This window comes from Muntiacus reevesi, chromosome 16, assembly GCF_963930625.1.
Source record: "Muntiacus reevesi chromosome 16, mMunRee1.1, whole genome shotgun sequence".
Classification (NCBI taxonomy): Eukaryota; Metazoa; Chordata; class Mammalia; order Artiodactyla; family Cervidae; genus Muntiacus; species Muntiacus reevesi.
In genome coordinates, this window is record NC_089264.1 from 26,886,857 (window position 1) to 26,905,685 (window position 18,829).

Genomic DNA, 18,829 nt, shown 5'->3' on the forward strand with positions numbered 1-18,829 from the left:
ATGCAGATTACACATTATTCACGCTAGTGCTGAAGACAAAAATCATAGATAAGGTTCTCATCAGGAAGAGTTACTCCCAGATTAAAAAAGAGTGAGGTGAGGCGGTCTCAGCTCTTTCATTTTTTTTTTCAAATTCTAGTTGAAATAGGACTACAACAAGTGAAATTATTTTGTTAGTGTATTAATTTTCATTTATTCTTTAAAAAAAAGTAAAAACAACTAGGGCACATATTTTTACATGTTTCTCAATGATCATTCTTAAAACTCTTGTTGGAAAACTTGAATTTCCTTGAAAATTCTGATTTATTAAACCAGAACTATCTGGAGATGCATAGTGTTGCATAGTGGTGATGCCAGGGATGTCCAGAAAAATCTCCTTGAATGCTTTTTATTATCATTAGATTTTTTGAAGTGTGGTTTGGTCACTTATTTCTTGTAAGATATCCTCAAAAGGTGGATGCATAAAGCACCCACTTATAACTAATTTGAAAAGTTTTGTTTGGCAATAAAAGGACTATATAAATTTAGAAGTGTTAACAAGCCAAAGACATTGTATATAATTCAGGGTCAAATAAATAGCAAATAGGAGTTCCCTTAAGGTTACAGATTGAGGAATCATGTTACTTTTTCTGTAGTATGGATACTGTTTGAATGGGCAAAGAAAATGAATGTGATATACAGAGAGGATGACAAGCCTTAGTAAAAGCTCAGAAGCAGACAAACAAAAGCTAGATTCAGCGAAAATGATAATGTCACTTTGTCTGACACAGGGGGATGAGTAGGGAAGAAGAGTAGGCTGTGGACAGATGCAGAGGCTGAATAGAATAGCAATGGAAAATGGGCTTTAACGAGGCAGAGGCTGAATAAAGGTATCTCTTACTGTGAAAACCTGAGGCAGAAGGTGCTTTGTTTAATTTCTTCTAAATCAGGGGGAAAAAAAGAAATAAAATATATATCTAGGTTATCACATAATTAAATTATGTCCATAATCTGCCATACATAGCATTGAAATTCCACTCAATATTGTAAGTATGCAAACTTCCTCAAGTACACTATATCCTCATAGACTTTGTAAACATTATCATGTAGAAAGGAAATTTTTGCTTTTGCTATGTATATGTCTAGATTTTATCTAATTAGGATATTTTTAAATGGAGGTGAATATAATAAGAACATTGGATGATGGAAACTAAAAGAAAACCCCTGACTCTGCCAGGTCTATTTTAATAGTTTTGTTTTAGAGTTTAACAGTTGCTATTCTACAGATTTAAATGTGGAAATGACACATAGCAGGGATGGAAGAAAGGAGAAAAAATGTGATGCAAGGGGAAGACCATGGACTTAAGAGACAAATAGACCTATATTGTAATAAGTCTACCTTTCTTACTGTTTGACTTTTGAACTCTATTAAAGCTCTTTGACTTTGAGATTTCTTATCCATAAAACAAGGACTATTTTTTTTTTCTATCTCATAGTATTTATGTGTCTAGCTTCATACTTGGCAAAGAGGCAGCACTCAAAAAATAATAGCTCTCATCCCATGAATGTCATTATTTTATGCTTGGTGAGTTTTCTGTTACTCATAAAAAAGACAGTGTCAGCAATTATCAAAGTTCAATATAAGGCTATATTGTGGTTCTTTGAAAACATATTTTAGTTAACAACATCGTTAATTCTTTACACCTTTTTTCAGGAAGTCCCTACTACAGCTTCACATTATCTCAGCCATAATTCTCATGGGCAAAATGGTTGGCTCAAACCCTACCTTTTTTCCCACATAATTTAATTCTAGTGCAAGTTTTGATTAAATCCATCTGATTTTCAATACCTAGAACACTTTTGAAATTCTAAGCTCAAAGAAAAATAAAAAATTAATTTTTAAAACTGTTGAATCCCTTCTGCAGAGAAATTATGTATCTAATATAGTCCAAAAATTGCTACTCAGTAACCTATTTCCACCCCTAATTTTCTAAGCAAGAGTAACTGTACAATAGATACCTTCCTAATAAATATGACCATTCTTTATACAAATGAAATAGTGCTGTATCCAAATTTACTGAAAAGGCACATTCTACATGATGCTCATTCCTTCTCTAGTTCAATTAAAATGATGAAGCCATTATCTTTATCTAGTGGATAAAGATAAAACTGATATATTCTTCTAAGATAGTTGGACAAGGGGAGAGAGAAAATTTTGGTCACTATAAAAGCATATAGGAGGCATGTTTGGGTAGCTTCTATAGTCTCTTTATTTGTATAAGGATAGTAAGATTTTCAGTTTGTTTCTGCCACTACTCATTATTTATTTCCTTTGTTCACAGTTACTATCTCTACTCATCCAGATTCTTTACATGTTGTGGTGGTTCAAAGCTTTATTTCTAACAGATCTAACCCTTGATGTCTCTGCATATGTGTGGTTACTCCAGTCTTCCACTAACTGGTAACGCTGGAATGGCAATACTTGAAAAACTCCTCCTTGCTGTGCCATAAAAAGTTGCTTCAGTTCAGTCTGATTCCGTGCAACCCTATGGACTGTAGCCCACCAGACACCTCTGTCCTTGGGATTCTCCAATCAAGAATACTGGAATGGATTGCCATTCCCTTCTCCAGGGGATCTTCCTGGCCCAGGGATCGAACTGGTGTCTCTTACGTCTAACTTGCATTGGCAGGCGGGTTTTTTTTACCACTAGGGCCACCTGGGAAGTCCAATACTCCTTCTTACCCCTGTTATAATAAAACAAACACATTTGCCCATGATAATCAGAACAGTCATCTCAGATAACATAGTATTATTCCCTTTTGGGGGGGATTATTGATCTAGCAACCTGAGGAGCCCACAATGACCAGGTGGTAATCTCAATGGCATTACTGTTGTTTTGTCTTGTAGAAGCATTTAGCTGAGAACTCTAAACCAATAGAACTTTCTGATGCAAGGAAAAGAAGAAAGTATATTTTGAGTTGGTAACTAGGTATATTAGCAGTATTATTTTTAATTTACTCAAATATTCCAGTTCCATGTGTTCTAAAAATGGAAGAACTAGTACAGCCTCAACTATTTGTCACTGATTTGTATAATATTCTGTCTCACTATGTGATGTCATACTTTTAAATGGTCATTTCTAAGTAGGACAATCACAAAATCTTTAAGAGTCCATTTCAGCAGTTACTTCTGGGTGATAGGGTAAGATATGTCAGTTCAGTGACTGTAAACTGATTGCCTCACTATTTTGGCTAGAAAATAAGTGAATTTTTCAAAAGTAGAATATCCTGATGATGAATAAGACATTCAATAAGATTACTGTTAAATAACATCACCAACTCAATGGACATGAATTTGAGCACACTCCAGGAGATAGTGCAGGGCAGGGAAGCCTGGAGTGCTGCAGTCCATGGGGTCGCAAAGGGTTGGACAAGACTTTGTGACTAAACAACAAACAATAAAGATTATGGTGCCATTACTGGCAGGCAGAGAAGAAGGAACCAAAACAGATGTCTCTTCAAATAAGAAAATTTTCCATATTTGACATTTCCCAGGTTAACATAACTGATCACCTAGAGGTTTACTGTTATTTGCTGCTGGCATTGGGCATTTAGAGTGGCATATGCAGATAAACTTTGAGAAGAAAAAGGCGGTCTGTGTGCACACTTTCATAATTTTTATCCCTACCAAAATGATCACTCTTTGCTCTAAACCTTTTAGACAATCTTGAGATGCCAAGGAAAAGAGGCCATGTAACAACCCAGTGATGCTGTCTTATTCACCTGAGAACTTCTCACATGGCACAGAAATATCCTGTCATTCTCAGTCTATTTGGAGAAGTTCATAAATGTAATATGCCACTTCCCTAAAACTCTGTAACTTACCTTTTTTCTAATTCCCTGACCATCTGGCTAATTTTTACCCACTGTTCTTAAATAAATGTTAACTCATACTTGCAGCCAGTTCTTCCTCCATGCAGGGTGACAACCGTGTGTATTATTAGAATTTTTGCCAAATGGCAGTAACTTCCCTGCTCTCCTTTCCAGTCAGTAGACTGCTGTGACTTTACATTTTAACTGTTTCTAACAAACAGTTAAGGACTATGTGTAAACCACGAGCTTTTTTTTCCCCTTTCTCAATCAAGTAGCTGTAGGGAATTCTCTGTAAGTGAGCATGCCCATATGTGGCTTGAAGGGGGTGCCCATGCTGTAGAGATAAATGTACTAAATCTAGAGACTTCTGCAGCCTCAATTTTACATTTAGTATCCTGAATAGCTCTGATTATAAACAATGCACTCTTTATAATAACTATAACATAAATCTTATAGCTATAAAGATTGTTTTTATAAGCCTAAACATCAAAGTAAGGCCTTACTGGGCTGTCTATGTTAATCTTTGGTATTCTATGGGCACTTAGTCAAAAATTCTGGTTACTATTAACTATTACAAAAACCACAGTACCCCTGCTTCTATGCATTACATATATCCTTTTTGGCCTCTAGATTCCGAGATTTCATCATACGCATTAGAATATGAAGAAGTAGTGTTAGTCACTCAGCCGTGCTCAAGTCTTTGCAACCCCGTGGAGTGCAGCCCATCAGACTCCTCTGTCCATGGGATTCTCCAGGCAAGGATACTGGAGTGGGTTGCCATTTCCTTCTCCAGGGGACCTTCTCAACCCAGCAATCAAACCCAGGTCTGCTGCACTGCAGGCAGATTCTTTACTGACTGACCTACAAAGGAAGCCCACATTAGAATCTGAAGCTATATCAATACAACTCTCATAATTATATTACAAAGAACAGCAGATAGTATGCTATGGCTTTCCTCACCAACAGATTTTTCAATGACACAGTGAAAGGAATCTCCTTTGAACTCTATCACACTTAATGAATGTATAAATTAATCATACATGATTAAGCCACACCAACATTGGTAAATCTTTGAGGCATTAGAATCACTTCTTGTGTGTTATAACATGGAAACTGGCATTTTTGTCATAAGGATATACTGTAACAGCTAATCAGCTTATCAAACACTTTCCTTCAGTAAGCACTTTCTCCCAGGAGACTGCAGATAATCATTTAATGTGTTGCTTTGACATCGCATGTGATGGAATAACAGTGTTCTTATTCTAATGTTAGCAGGGTCCTCTTTGACTTCAAACACAACCAGGACAGATACCCAATACCAGATGCTCATTTCCTTGAGGCTTATTACCAAGCACATGTGTTGTATCAGTTAAGGTTTAACAGCAAAGACAGACCTCACTCAAGCTTGCGTACCTATATGATAATGTATTGTAATAAATTTAATTTTTTACTGAACTATTAAGAGGCAATAGGAACAGACTCTAGGTTGAGATGCCAAGAATAACCTCCAAACTAACAATACAACTGGGCTTCCAAGGACTGCTATTCCTGCTGTGATCAGGAAAATTCCCGTTGAATCAACAATTCAGTGCTGCAGCTGCTTGCTTCATAATCACAACGCCTGTGCTATACTACACATATGCAACACATACACACCCCAGTGGGTGCCTTATGCCTCGCTTCTTTTTACACTTAATTCCATTTTGAATTCAATTTTTATGCAAGTGGGTCTCATTTGGGGACTCTAAATCGCAACAAGATATTGTATTCTTGTTTGGTTCTGTTTTAGTAATTGAGCATCTACATTACAAGAAAACATATTAGAAAGAGGTTGGAATGGATGTTGAACTGGCTGAGCCAATGCATCTGCCATAGTTTACTACATGGTAGTGATTTATGGAATGAAAGCCTAATTGTGGAAAAGCTTTAGAATTAGCACTTCAACTTTGAAGTGTTCGCTCAAGCATTTACTCTGTAGAACTGTTGCCTAACTATTAGCTCAATTCACAACTGTTAAGTACATAATATGTGCCAAGTTCTGGGGATACAAAGATGAATTATATCAGTTCACTTTGTAACATAGGGTAGAATAATCAGTAGCTGTAGTAATTCAGATATTAACACCAGACCAAGAAATGAACAATATGCTCTCAGATTAATTCAACTTTGGGTGGATATAGAATGGATACCATGCCTTAAGTATTTTTGTGGTATTATGAGAAGGGAAATATATTACTCAAGGAGATAAAAGCATGTGTTAAGTATGAAAAGAGAAGGGTTCATATGAAAGTATATGATCCCTGATTGTACATGTACAATAAATATTTGTTGAGATTAAATTAACAAAAAAACAAACAAAAAAACTAGGATGCAGTGCTCACAATAATAGTGAACAGAAGATATGCCAAGGGAATTAGAATTTTTAGGTTTTCAAGGACATTTGCAGGTCTCTTTGACCAAGTTGTGGATAGAAAAAAGAGGTATCACTTCCAGGCCAAAACAGCAATTAAGCTGGTATAAGACCACCTACTGTTTTCTTTTTTCTCTTGCAAAACCATCAACATTCAGAAAGAGATTTCTCACAGGAAATGCAAGAAAACAGAAGTCTTTTACACTAAGAAATCACATAGTAATATGTTTATAATGGTAACTCTGGAAGTACTGAGGAAGATAGATTATAGTGCAGACAGCTGGAGTCAGACAGATCAAATAGAATATCATGTAAGAATTTATGTTCCCTGGAGCGGAAGCAGTAGTAGAGATGAGGAAGCTCATCTCAGAGACATTAGAGGGAGGGGAATGAGAGGACTTAGTTGAAGCAAATATATAAAGAGGAAAGCGGGGAAGTCAATAATAAGTTCAAGATTTCTATCTTTGCTCACTGGGGGAATGGTAAAATCTTGATTGGAACACAGACATTTACTTCATGCTCACCAAATATCTATATATGTTCCTGTATTGACCATTCCTCTTGCTATAAAGTGAGATCATCTAGCTACTTCGTCAGTGAGCTGTAAGCAGAAATTATGCATGTCACTCTTGAAAAAAGAATAACTAAAGTAGTATGCACGCTCTGGATCTTTCTTCTTTGCCCTTGTTAACAGAGGAGATCTAGAGCTGAGATGGCCGAATCACTTACACTAGAACCCTAGGTCACTTGATGGATAGAAGCAACTCTAGAATGTCATCCAGTCCTCATCACAAGTGAGATATGAACTGTTTCATGTGTAAATTGACTTTAATTATGGGTTGATTTTATGAAAATTTGGTCAGTTTACCATAATTAAAAAGAGGTAAAAGAAAAAACAGAACTCTTGTAGAGGTAAATAACATATAATTTACTGACTATTATATGCTAGTCACTGTTTTAAGCACATCCATTATACATAAAACAGGCTTCCCAGGTGAGTCAGTGGTAAAGAATCCGCCTGCCAATGCAGGAGACGTGGGTTCGATCCCCGGGTCTGAAAGATCCCCTGGAAAAGGAAATGGCAATCCACTCCAGTATTCTTGCTTGGGAAATCCCATGAGCAGTGGAGACTGGTGGGCTACAGTCAGTGGGGTTGCAAGGAGTCAGACACAATTGAGCGACTAAACAACAACAATAATATTGTTTGTAACAATTCATTTGCTTCCTAAGGCAACTCTGTAGGGAAGGGTTATTTTATTTAAATTTTGGAAATGAGGGAATTGAGTCACAGGGAAGTTAGGCCATTTGATTTCATACAACCAGGATGCTGTGAGTTTGAAATTCTGGACCACATTTTACACATGCTGAATTTGAGACAGGAATATCCAGTGTGCATGTAGAGATAAGTTCTTCACGCTTAAGAGATTTAATTTTGTGATTCATTGCCATAGAGTTGATATCTGAACCCATAGACAAGATAAATGTCTTTGGAAGCATACTGATGCAAAAACAAGATTGAAGTAGTAGAAATATAAGGAGTTTTTTTTTTTTTTTTTTTTTTTTGAGACCTGGATGACAAGAGTACACAACATAAACATAGGGGTTTAAAGACTGGAGGGCTTCCCTGGTGGTTCAGTGGTAAAGAATCCACCTGCAGTGGAGGAGACCCAGGTTCTATCCTTGGGTTTAGGATGATCCATTGGAGAAGAAAATGGCAACTCACTCCAGTATTCTCACCTGGGAAGTCCCATGAAGAGAGGAGCCTGGAGGGCTCTAGTCCATGGGGTTGCAAAACAGTTGACACCACTTAGTGAGTAAACACACACACACATGAAGACTGGAACATCTTTCTCTTGCTTTAAGATTCTAGATCTTGGTAGTTTTATCTGGCTGCCCATCCACATTTGTAAAAAGCCTGTGTAAGCTGGATGATGGAGTTGCAGACCATAGGTTTGAGTCTATGAAAGGCTTGCCATCAGCCTGCAAGGTTTTTCACCATGAAGGATAGTGAGATAATCTGTCTCTGACTTCAGTCTCAGTGGAGAGAATAAAAGGGAAAACGTCTACCTGAATACTTCCTCCCTCCTAAGCCACATTATCAGGGCTTGAGGGCAACAGTTGCAACCTGCTACCCTTACAGTTTCAAACAAATAATAAAAATATAAGGTTGTTCCATAGATATTACTTCGCTCTGTGGAAGAACTTCTTGTAATATCTAACTTTGATAATGTTTCCTTCTCCATTCCATTATTATTATTTGTGAGTGCTGAAACTCTTTTTTTTTTTTATTTAATTTTTGTATATTGATCTTTTTTTTTTAATTTTATTTTATTAGTTGGAGGCTAATTACTTCACAACATTGCAGTGGGTTTTGTCATACACTGACATGAATCAGCCATAGAGTTACACGTATTCCCCATCCCGATCCCCCCCCCACCTCCCGCTCCACCCGACTCCTCTGGGTCCTCCCAGTGCACCAGGCCCGAGCACTTGGCTCATGCTGGGAAAACTGGTCAACCACTTGTAAAAGAATGAAACTAGAACACTTTCTAACACCATACACAAAAATAAACTCAAAATGGATTAAAGATCTAAATGTAAGACCAGAAACTATAAAACTCCTAGAGGAGAACATAGGCAAAACACTCTCCGACATAAATCTCAGCAAGATCCTCTATGACCCACCTCCCAGAATATTGGAAATAAAAGCAAAACTAAACAAATGGGACCTAATGAAACTCTTGATATTGCTCATTCTAAATAATCTTCTCCTGCCATAGTCATTATTTTCTCTCAGACCCAGCCATCTGCCTTTCCTATTGGGGGCTTTATATTTAAAAGCATATTTTCAACTAATATATGCATATATATATATATATATATATATATATATACCCAGTATCTCTTTTTATCTTTATGTCTAGCTTGTGTTTCTAGTTCTTTTTGAAAGCTCTCAAGCCCAAATGTCTGCAACACATTTCTAATTAGTTTCCAGCCAATATACAGAGAAAATTAAGTCACTGGATGGCTAACATTTCTTATTGTTTTCACTGCTATTGAGATCTCTGCAAGGCAGAATATGTTATCAGGAGACAAACTGTTGCTGAAAAGAAAACCTCTGGAGTCACAGAGTTCTTCAGTTTCAATCTTGCCTCCATTATTTATATGTGAGAGTTTGGATCTTTTAAACTTTATATGCTGAGCCTCAGTTTTCTCTTTTGCAAATCGAGGATAACTGATCCTACGTTACCTGTCATGAGTACTAAATCAAATAGTTCACAGAAAATCACCAGATACCCAGTATATGGGATTCCCAGGTGGCTCAATGGTAAAGAATTGCCTGCCGATGCAGGAGACATGGGTTTGATCCTTAAGCTGGGAAGATCCCCTAGAGTAGGAAATGCCACCTCACTCCAATACTCTTGCCTGGAAAATTTCACAGACAGCAGAGTCTGGGAGCTACTACTATCCATGGAGCTCCAAAGAGTCAGACATAACTGAACACACAGGCGTCTAGTATATAGCAGGCTCGCTACAAAAGTTAAGATCTCTTTCTACTAGTTTGTTTTCTTAGCTGGGTTATTATGACCATACAGCCAACTGATTCTGTTAGGACTTCCAAATCATCCTCTTTGAAAACTTTTGTGATTCCAGGTTTCTGACAGTTAGGATTTTAAGACAATTCAGAATATGTATTAAGATGAATACTTTTTTACTGTATGGTGAAAGTGAAAGTCGCTCAGCCATGTCTGATTCTTTGCAACCCCATGGACTCTTCAGTCCATGGAATTCTCTAGGCCAGAATACTGGAGTGGGAAACCTTTCCCGTCTCCAGGGGACCTTCCCAACCTAAGGATTGAACCCAGGTCTCCCACACTGTAGACGGATTCTTTACCAGCTGAGCCACAAGGGAAGCCCTTTTTACTGTATAATAATGTATATATATATATCCTCCTTTACTTGGTTAGAAATATGAATTATTATTTTTAAAAATTGTACATATTTTAGCCTCTTTACTTTTTATGTTTAACTTCCACAGACATATATTGGGACAAAGTTTTCAATGACTCCTATTTTATCACTCACTTCCTTTAAAAGTGCAGTTCAAAACTGGCTCTTTCATGAAATTCTCTTTGTTAGTAAAAACAAAATTCCACCCTCTGATGCAAAATAATTATCAAATTATTGTATATTGGAAAACTCACAACCCTAATTTGCATTGCTCTTCATTCAAATCCTGAGATAATCCCCACATTATGTAAGCCATGTGTGGGAGTGTGTGTGGGGTGTGTGGAGGGGGTGGGTGGGTAGGTGGGTGGATTTATGTTTTGAGGTCAAAACTTTGAAAGAAATTTTTGGCAAGACTTTTAAGAATGTGATTTGAGTTATAATGGAGATTCCTTAATGCTTTTTATGTGCAATGATTTTGATCAAGTAATGTGATTTATGAAGGTAACTTGCTGTTATTTTTCTTGTGACTTTTAAGTCAGGTCCCAATTTCTAATTCTGACTTATTCTGATAAGTGAATATGTATTGAAGAACATCCACAATTTTGTACATGGAAATTGAATAGAGAAAAATTATGTTTGCCCCAGTGGGAAGTATACTGACATTCAATTGTTTTTTTATATTTTATCATAAGCCAGAGAAGGGTATGATTAATTTGCCTGATAAGTGAACCAAAGTTTCTGCTTTTAACCTCCTTCTGCTTAAGTTAAATGAGAAATATTACAGCTTTTTTTTCTTTTTCTTAAAGATTTCTCATTTTTACTTCAAAGGGCTGATAACTAAAGTTTATGCTCCAACTTATTATAGTGACTGTTGGTATTGCCAGTATAGTGCATAGTGCAGGGAAGTACATTTCAGTGTCATAGACAGTGGTTAGGTGGCTCCCCAGGTGGCCCTAGTGGTAAGTGTCCACCTGCCAATGTCGGAGAGGCAGGAGATGTGAATTTGATCCTAGGATTGGGAAGATCCCCTGAAGTAGGAATGGTTCTAATATGCTTTCCTGGAAAATTCCATGGAAAGAGGAGCCTGGAGGGCTTCAGTCCAAGGAGTTGCTAAGAGTCAGATACAACTGAGTGACTGAGTACACAGTCACTGGTTAATAAACATCTGTTCAAAAACAATTTTTTTAAGAAAAAATAACCCATTTTCAATTTTAACTTCCTAAATTATTTCCTATCTTGAATTACAGTGAATATAATTTGAAAGAGAGCCCAATGTTTCATATTTGGAGAGTGTTTCATGCCTGAATGAAAGTATACAAAGTACTGCTAGATAGACTCAGAGGATGCTTATTTCATAATCGTATTGTTTGGAAACAGGAAATCAACCAGGAACATTTATTCGTTCATTTACTCACTCGTACAGGGTTTACTGTTTGATAAGTGGTGGATACAAGGATGAGAAGCACAGATCTCACCCTACCTTCACAGAGATATAGGCAATCACATGACACAAAGTTTAAATATTTCTGTTCACACCACATACAACCTTTTTCACAAGGTTGTCAGCCACTGTCACACATCTCAAGTTAGTTTAATAGGCTAAGTGATCAACACTCTGGCTCACAGCTGATTAAAATAAGTAAGTCAAACCCGAACGAACGTGCTAAGTGACAACAACATTAACAGGAAATAAAAGCATTTTGACTGTGAGATTGGTTAGGGAAAAAAAAAATTCCCCACCTTACACTCCACTATTCAGCTACAAAATAGCACAGAATCTTATTCAGCTCACATTTAGTTGCTTAACATTTATCACCTTTATGTGACATATAAGGCTTCCCTGGTGGTTCAGACGGTAAAGAATCCACCTGTGATGCAGGAGACCTGGGTTCAACCCTACGGGTCAGGAATATCCCCTGGAGAAGAAAATGGCTACCCACTCCAGTACTGAACATGGATTTGGGTTTGTAAAATATAGAAGTAAAAAATGGCCCCTAAGTAAACAGAACTCATAGTATTATACATGCATATGTTTATCTGTGTTTTTTGTGTGTATCTCTGGCAAGGAGGTGGGGATACTTGGTATAGGTTTCAAGAGCTGAAATCAAGCAGAGGGGATACAGTGTCAAAAGAGAACTTTTAACTAACAATTAGGGTTAAGCCTGAAATTGCTGGCAGTGAAGGTATGAAATTGTTATAAAGATGGCATGATTTCACAGTGGTATTCTTAAAGGGCAGAATTGAGGATAGAATCAGAGTAAACATAGGGGGCACTTATCCCACTGTGAAAGCTGAAAAAAAATAAATGGACAAGATCTGGGGACATGAGAATAAGTGAAACATTGTGAATGTTTGCATTATTGTTCAGCAAATAGTCACTACATTTTCTTCATAGGCAGAGTCCATTTACATACCTCATCGATTTGAGGTTTCTTTGTACATAAATGCTTTGGTCATTGGAGGCAGAACTTAAGTTCCAAATGTAGGTCTTAAGGTGTATCCAGTGTTTCTCCTCAATTGTCTGAGAACTTTTGACCTTCACAATGAAGATCACACTTCACATAGTTTCTGCCCCTCTAGCCTGAACCCTCAAGTAAGACAGATGGTGTAGTGTTCCCCAACTAACCTGAACACCCATGGAAGTAAATAGTTTTTGAGAATAAGTAAGAATTCATTGAGAATAAATAGCTATCATTGTATGCCACTGAATTTTATGTAGCAGTAGCTGAGTACTTGGGACTTCTCTGGTGGCTCAGACAATAAAGTATCTACCTGTAATGCAGGAGACTTGGGTTCGATCCCTGGATGGGGAAATCCCCTGGAGAAGGAAATGGCAATCCACTCCAGTATTTTTGCCTGGGAAACCCCATGGACAGAGGAGCCTGGCAGGCTACAGTCCATGGGGTTGCAAAGAGTCAGACACAACTGAGCAACTAACACAAGCTAAGTACTAAGTTAATTGGTAGCTAAACCTAGGAATGACTTCGATTGAGTCACACTAGCTTTGAGACTGGCTAATAGATAACAAGAAAATTTATTGGAGGTTGGATAACTGTGAGCTGTGGTTGTAATGGGAAAATATTTGGTAAAACATTTGCCTCTGGTAAGTTAGAAGATAGAAGACACATCTATGGAAACTGTAGTATTGGTCAAGAAAGTTTTGATAGCATAAGATGGATGCTACTAGTTGCACTAGATAAGATACTATAAGGGGGAAAGTGAGTCCAGAAAAGAAGTGGGCAGTTCTAAATTATACTTGAAAGGAATATGGAGAAACCAGAAATCACAGAGTTAAAATCATAGACATAAATATTGCAACATAGCTTAAGGAAAAAAGAAAAATCTGGAGTAGGAGATAAGACTAACACCTTTTGTTAAGATCTCTGAGTGAATTAAAGTCCACTCATTGGGCTGGGCAAAGTAACTCTAGAAAGCACAAGGATGTGGTTCTGTTGAAGTCCAGTAAGTATAGAATCAAATATAATTAAGTTTAAAGAGAAAGAGCAGCATGCTCAAAGGAACAGAAAAACAAACAAGAGCAAACAAAACCCTAAATCCTTGTGTTTCTGCCTTTTGGCTGTTGGAATTCACAAACATCAAATACATGAGAAATCCACAGCTTACTGAAACTATATTAAAAATATTACTACCAGCCTGGAACAAAAGAGATAGTCTGTCAGTTTCTGTCAGTTTAAAAATACCTGAGAGTCACCAACTTTTTACAGACAAGAAGTGATATGAAAGAGCTGTTTATCCACCAGGCAGCACTGCTTTAAAACTAGCTATGGAAGATTAAAAATAAATAAGGGTCTCCTAGATGGTAGTACCATGTTTGATAGAGATCAATGGAGAATGGGTAGCCACTTACAGGGAGCAAATCTGGAATTAAATCAATGATAGGGGCATCTAGAAAAAAAAAATTGCCCAGCAGGAATTTAGAATTCTTGTGACCTATTAACTATTCATTCTTCTTCTTATCCTTCTTAATGTAGAATGAAAATATTTGTTGTGGATATCCTTGTTTGTTTCACCAAATTGTAACTTAGGTTCATAGAGAGTAAGTGAATTGTCTCTTTGGTTCATAAATCTTCAGGTCAATAGACTCTGTACTTGGATAGAATGCAGATGATGAGATTCTTTTCTTAAAGTCTGATATCACTGTAACAGGCAAATCTATCAGTAGTCTTAGGAGTACCTGTGTTTTGCAATGTAAGAGATGATGTGGGATATTTATAAAGAAGAGGATGGATTCTGATTGTTAGATGATTGTTCAAAAAATATTTACTCCTTCCTACTTCTCATTATGGGCACAATATTATTCTAAGAGCAGTGATTTGAGATATGTCCATGAGCCATGCTTTGGTCAATTAAAATGGCAATGGAAATAAGAGTGCAAAATCCAAGAATAGACCTTTAGTTCAGTTCAATTCAGTCCCTCAGTTGTGTCAGACTCTTTGCAACTCCTTGAACCGCAGCACGCCAGGCATCCCTGTCTGTCACCAACTCCTGGACTGCACCCAAACCCATGTCCATTGAGTTGGTGATGACATCCAACCATCTCATCCTCTGTTGTCTCCTTCTCCTCCTGCCCCCAATCCCTCCCAGCATCAGGGTCTTTTCAAATGTGTCAGCTCTTCGCATCAGGTGGTCAAAGTACTAGAACTTCAACTTCAACATCTTCCTTCCAATGAACAGCCAGGACTGATCTCCTTTAGGATAGACTGGTTGGATCTCCTTGCAGTCCAAGGGATTCTCAAGAGTCTTCTCCAACACCACAGTTCAAAAGCATCAATTCTTTGGTGCTCAGCTTTCTTTTAGTCCAACTCTCACATCCATACATGACCATGGGAAAACCATAGTCTTGATTAGATGGACATTTGTTGGCAAAATAATGTCTCTGCTTTTTAATATGCTATCTAGGTTGGTCATAACTTTCCTTCCAAGGAGTAAGCATCTTTTAATTTCATGGCTGCAATCACCATCTGCAGTGATTTTGGAGACCAGAAAAATAAACTCAGCCACTGTTTTCACTGTTTCTCCATCTATTTGCCATGAAGTGATGTGACCGGATGCCATGATCTTAGTTTTCTGAATGTTGTGCTTTAAGCCAACTTTTTCACTCTCCTCTTTCACTTTCATCAAGAGGCTCTTTAGTTCCTCTTCACTTTCTGCCATAAGGGTGGTGTCATCTGCATATCTGAGGTTATTGATATTTCTCCAGGCATTCATGATTCCAGTGTGTGCTTCCTCCAGCCCAGCATTTTTCATGATGTACTCTGCATATAAGTTAAATAAGCAGGGTGACAATGTACAGCCTTGACGTACTTCTTGTCCTATTTGGAATCAGTCTGTTGTTCCATGTCCAGTTCTAACTGTTGGTTCCTGGCCTGCAGACAGGTTTCTCAAGAGGCAGGTCAGGTGGTCTGATATTCCCATCTCTTTCAGTATTTCCCACAGTTTATTGTGATCCACACAGTCAAAGGCTTCGCATAGTCAATAAAGCAGAAATAGATGTTTTTCTAGAACTCTCTTGCTTTTTGATGATCCAGCAGATGTTGGCAATTTGATCTCTGGTTCCTCTGACTTTTCTAAAACCAGCTTGAACATCTGGAAGTTCACGTATTGCTGAGGCCTGGCTTGGAGAATTTTGAGCATTACTTTACTAGCATATGAGATGAGTGCATTGTGTGGTAGTTTGAGCATTCTTTGGCATTACCTTTCTTAGGGGTTGGAATGTGAACTGACCTTTTCCAGTCCTGTGGCCACTGCTGAGTTTTCCAAATTTGCTGGTATATTGAGTGTGCAGCACTTTCACAGCATCATCTTTTAGGATTTGAAATAGCTCAACTGGAATTCCATCACCTCCACTTGCTTTGTTCATAGTGATGCTTCCTAAGGCCCACCTAACTTCACATTCCAGGATGTCTGGCACTAGGTGAGTGTGAGTGATCACACCTTCGTGATTATCTGGGTCATGAAGATCTTTTTTGTACAGTTCTTCTGTGTATTCTTGCCACCTCTTCTTAATATCTTCTGCTTCTGTTCGGTCTATACTATTTCTGTCCTTTATTGAGCCCATCTTTGCATGAAATCTTCCCTTGTTACCTCTAATTTCCTTGAAGAGGTCTCTAGTCTTACCCATTTTTTTGTTTTCCTCTATTTCTTTGCACTGATCCCTGAGGAAGGCTTTCTTATCTCTCCTTGATATTCTTTGGAACTCTGCATTCAAATGGGTATATCTTTCCTTCTCTCCTTTGCATTTTGCTTCTCTTCTTTTCACAGCTATTTGTAAGGCCTCCTCAGACAGCCATTTTGCCTTTTTGCATTTTTTTTTTTCCTGGGGATGGTCTTGCTCCCTGTCTCTTGTACAATGCAATGATCCTCCATCCATAGTTCATCAGGCACTCTATCAGATCCAGTTCCTTTAATCTATTTCTCACTTCCACTGTATAGTCATTAGGGATTTGATTTAGGTCATACCTGAATGGTCTAGTGGTTTTCCCCACTTTCTTCAATTTAAGTCTGAATTTGGCAGTAAGGATTTCATGATCCGAGCCACAGTCAGCTCCCAGTCTTGTTTTTGCTGACTGTATAGAGCTGCTCCATCTTTGGCTACAAAGGACTAAAGTTAAGCCATTCCAATTAATTGTAAGACTGAGTCTAGTGGACCTATAGACCTGTGAGCCAAAGAATAAATATTTACTACTCCCAACTACTGTGTTTCAGGGATGTCTTTTTATGTAATGATAGCTGACTATTACAGGAAATTTAGTTTTGTGAGAAATAAAAGACAAGTATATCTGCTGAGAGTAGTAGGAAAACCAGTATGATAATGACCATTATTGAAGTATGGGCTTGTTTTAAAAGGTGGTTATGTGGAATGGCAGATAAATAAGAGGCTGTGTAGAAGGGAAAAAAAAAAAATCTAGGGAAATAGTAAAAACGAGTTTTCTTTTTTCTTTTTGCCCAAAGTAAAAGGAATCTGCCACATACTTGTCAGCTCACAAAATGAACTCTTCCTTTATCCTGTGTTCCCTTTCCCTTTTAGAGATCTCATGTTATTATTTGCTTTTTTATTTGTTCACAGTCACAGATCTTCAAACTCTCCATCTCATAATGAAAAGTCTACAAAAGTCTCCTTTAAAAATTAAAAAAAAACCTGTAAATATATACACATACAAAAAAGTATTATTATGGTTTTAAGGCAATTATAGATTACAAAAGATTTTCCAAAGAACTGTATCACCCTTGACATTTTGGATTAAAAAAAACCTATAATTTTTGCAAAGCCTAACTTTTAAAATGCCATTGTCAGGATAGAAAACGTGTCAGTCAGTAGCAGTGATTCATTGAGATTTATCAGCCATGGCACATGTTTTTCTTGTTATCTCAATTTTCCGCATAATTCTCACAATAAACTTACTAGTATGGTACTATACCAGACCATCTGACCTGCCTCTTCAGAAACCTATATGCAGGTCAGGAAGCAACAGTTAGAAATGGACATGGAGCAACAACTGGTTCCAAATAGGAAAAGGAGTACATCAAGGCTGTATATTGTCACCCCGCTTGTTTAACTTATATGCAGAGTACATCATGAGAAATGCTGGGCTGGAAGAAGCACAAGCTGGAATCAAGATTGCAGGGAGAAATATCAATAACCTCAGATATGCAGATGACACCACCCTTATGGCAGAAAGTGAAGAGGAACTAAAAAGCCTCTTGATGAAAGTGAAAGAGGAGAGTGAAAAAGTTGGCTTAAAGCTTAATATTCAGAAAACTAAGATCATGGCATCCGGTCCCATCACTTCATGGGAAATAGATGGGGAAACAGTGGAAGCAGTGTCAGACTTTATTTTTGGGGGCTCCAAAATCACTGCAGATGGTGATTGCAGCCATGAAATTAAAAGACGCTTACTCCTTGGAAGGAAAGTTATGACCAACCTAATTAGCATACTAGAAAGCAGAGACATTACTTTGCCAACAAAGGTCTGTCTAGTCAAGGCTATGGTTTTTCCAGTGGTCATGTATGGATGTGAGAGTTGGACTATGAAGAATGCTGAGCTCTGAAGAATTGATGCTTTTGAACTGTGGTGTTGGAGAAGACTCGAGAATTCCTTGTACTACAAGGAGATCCAGCCAGTCCATCTGAAAGGAGATGAGTCCTGGGTGTTCATTGGAAGGACTGATGCTGAAGCTGAAACTCCAGTACTTTGGCCACCTCATGTGAAGAGTTGGCCCATTGGAAATGACCCTGATGCTGGGAGGGATTAGGGGCAGGAGGAGAATGGGACGACCGAGGATGAGATGGCTGGATGGCATCACCAACTCCATGGACATGTGTTTGAGTAAACACTGGGAGTTGGTGATGGACAGGAAGACCTGGTGTGTTGTGATTCATGGGGTTGCAAAGAGTCAGACATGACTGAGTGACTGAACTGAATTGATGGTACCATTACTGTCTTTATTTTAAATTACAGCTTGTTAGGATGATGATGGACAATACTAAATTCAGAAGTAAAATTCATCAATCTCCATATTTTTACTTTCCTATTTCGAAGTAATATTTGGTATGTTGCAAACACCTTAATTAGAGTGGAAGATTCCTAAACTTTA